The following is a 3,197-nucleotide window of genomic DNA, read 5'->3' as shown; positions in this document are numbered from 1 at the left end:
AGCTGCTTTCAACTCAACCCCCTGACCCCAGAGGTAAGCTCACTTCCACCCAAAGACCCTGATCACAGAAGTAAGCTGACATTCACCCAAACCCCCAGCCCCCAGAAGGAAGCAGCCATCTATCTAAACGACCTACCCCCAGAGGTAAGTTGACATCCATCCAACTGCCTTGATCCTAGGCGAAAGCTGCCCCGGTACGTCTAGGTGGTGACACTCCATCCTACAGGGTTCACGTGATGCACTTTCCTGAAGCACACAGAGGACACTTCGGGTTTTAGGTAAGTGTGCTTTGTTTTTCTGTGTGTGTGTTTTATTTGGTATGGATTTTATTTAATGGCACGTAAAGATTTTATTGAGCACTGTTTTGGTTGATCACTGTAGCACTTATTCATCAATATTAACATTATTAACATTTATTAGCATTTTATTTGATCTGTTGTGCTGTTTATTGTGCGATTAACCTATTTCATTCCCAAGCTTACTGATTTTATGTGTTTTGGGAAGGTGTATGATGCCGTTTTAGCCCGACCCTTGTGCAGAGTAGGGCTGCACGATATTGGAAAAAAATTACATTGCGATATTTTTTTCCAAACGATATATATTGCGATATTGAGAGCCATCAATCCAGGCTAAAGTCAATAATTACCAATAATTACATATTAATAATTTCACTAATAAGCAAGCTTCATTACAAGTGACAAAAAGGTTACTTAATATTTTATTCCAAAATTCGAACATTTCTGTAAACACAAAAGCAGAACACATTTTTAAATAAAACAGCAGCTTTACACCAACCCCCCTGATTGATTTACAACAATATAACTTAAAATAAATATATTTTTTATAAAACAACTTATAAGCATTTTGGTTCACAATCTTTTAAGTCAACTTTTCTTAGCCAAAGTGCCAAAGTAAAACAGTGTTGGTGTTGGTCATCATAATCATGGCTAAATATATGAAATAAACTAAATGAAATAAAATTTTTATATATTTTGTATTAAATCTTCTAAACAGATTAGAGAACATATTCCTGTAAACAGAAAAGCTGAACACATTTAAACAGCAGCTTTGCAACACCAACCCCCCTGATTGGTTCATAACATAACTTAAATATATATTTTTTTATTTGCTTTGCTAACTCAAGGTTTTTAGCTAAGAATACAAGTCTATCAACTAGAGGTCGACCGATATATCGGGCCGATATTTAGCATTTTTAATGTATCCGCATCGGCCGATATCCGAGTGCACTACGCCGATTTTCAGACAGGCACGTCTGCGGGCAGCCCAGTGTTATTAATATTGTTGCTGTGGAACACGTGACCCATGCTGCCTTGTGCAGGGCCACAGCCAGAAGTTTTTGGAAGAGTCCTGGGATAAAACGGTAAGGCTTAAATTCTGATCTTTCAATGACCTGTTTATTTAAGTAGTTTGCTATGAAATGTTGCTTTAAAAGAAAACGCGAATTACGCTATTGGGAACTGGGGTAATGATAATGAGCCTTCAACCAACTGTAGCTTACAGGTAACATTAAGGATCATTGATTCTAATAGAGTTCGTTTTGTGCGCTTATTGGTGGGCTCACAGACGTTTTTTAATCGTTAAAAATCATTTTAGTTGTTAACATTTTAATTATTACCATATCAGCCCGATGTTATCAGTTATGTTTTTTTTCTTGTGTCGGAGAGTTAATTTCACTCTGTGAGTGTGTGGGGCGGAGCAGGCAGCTCTCAGATACTGCAGCGTGTGTGAGAGTTGCGTTACTCTGCCCTGATCACAGACAGCGCCGTCCTCGGGAAATACAGAGCTGCTAAGAACAATGCATGGCGGAGAAAAGTGTTTGTTCGAAAGCCTGGTTACCATTTACTTGAGCTGATGCTGACAATGGTCCTTCTGTGCAACTTTTTTTCATTTGAGACCGGAGATTCAAACAATTTGTCAGACGTCTAGATAAAAAGTGCATGACTTTGCGCAGTTAGTTTCCTCATTAAACATGTCTGTCCTTTATACGGGCTTATACGTAGACAACGTCACAATCACTAGGGGCTTATGTTGTCCTTGCATACAAGGCTGTGCAATACGACAGTTATTTTATTTTATTTTCCGGGATCACTAGATTCTGATTGTGAATTTGGCTTTAAGCTATCTGTCTGCTAACAACAGAAACAACATGTTAGTGTACACTACTCATCATACCATGATGCACTTAGTGTTTTTTTTTTCTTCAAAATGTATTAGAGTGTAATTGTTTTAATGTGCATGGAATACTGGAATTGTAGAATGAATTGAAGATGAAGGTACTATAATAAAAATTCTAACCTTGCATTTATTCTTCTGTTTTAGTAATTGCTGTCTGATGGCTGAACAAAAATCTAATCCTGTATGGCAGCATTTCACAAAGCCAACACCAGGAAAAGCCAGGTGCAATATCTGCAGCAGACTGGTGAGCTTGGGAGCTGAAGAATGAGTTTGCTGCTAAAGAGATTCTGATGCTGCTATCTTTATTGTTTATAAGTTTAAGTTGTTTATAAGTTGTATTGTGTTTTTGTTATTTAAGTTTATATTTAAATTTACACAAGTCAGTATTCAGTAAATGCTAAGTTGAGAAATTTTGTGTATCGTTTGTTATTATTAATGTGATATTTTATCATGCAAATAGAGGGGAAAACGTCCAATTTTCGGCCAAAAAATATCGGCAGCATATATCGGCCATCGGCTGACCCTGACTCCTAAATATCGTCATCGGCATCGGCTATTGAAAAACCCATATCGGTCGACCTCTACTATCAACCTTTGCAGGCTTGAGACAGGTTCGTTGGCAAGTGACGATGTTGCCACTAGTACTGAAAAGTCTCTCTGACGGCGAGCTTGTCGCAGGAATACACAGGTTTTTGCGGGCAAGTCTGGCGAGATGAGGAAAGCTTAGTTTGTGTACTTTCCACCATGCAAGTGGATCCTCCTCTTTGTCTATTGGAGGTGTTAGCAGGTAAGTGTTTAGCTCTGCTTCCAAAGCATCCTTTAGGGTCAGAGAGGAATCACCCTTTGCTTCAGTTTCTCTCTGTTTAAAGAAGCTTCCCAGTGACTTCTTTGCTTTCTTTGCCTGGGGTGCACTGGTAACGTTGGGCTCCACGTCAGTGCTGCAGCTTGATTTCTCCTGGCATTCCATCATCTGTGATACCACTCTGGCCTTAACTTGGGTC

At 38.9% G+C, this 3,197-nt stretch overlaps 1 long non-coding RNA gene across 1 annotated transcript; it reads left to right on the top strand.

Moving 5' to 3' along the window:
• Nucleotides 1-212: 212 nt before the first annotated feature.
• LOC140586401 (uncharacterized) lies at nucleotides 213-2,606 on the top strand. The gene is made up of 2 exons (XR_011988219.1): nucleotides 213-1,381; nucleotides 2,341-2,606. It is a non-coding gene; the product is annotated as an uncharacterized lncRNA (long non-coding RNA).
• The last annotated feature ends 591 nt before the right edge of the window (nucleotides 2,607-3,197 follow it).

The sequence above is a fragment of the Paramormyrops kingsleyae genome, unplaced genomic scaffold, assembly GCF_048594095.1.
Source record: "Paramormyrops kingsleyae isolate MSU_618 unplaced genomic scaffold, PKINGS_0.4 ups52, whole genome shotgun sequence".
Classification (NCBI taxonomy): Eukaryota; Metazoa; Chordata; class Actinopteri; order Osteoglossiformes; family Mormyridae; genus Paramormyrops; species Paramormyrops kingsleyae.
This window is presented reverse-complemented; position numbering and strand designations above follow the sequence as displayed.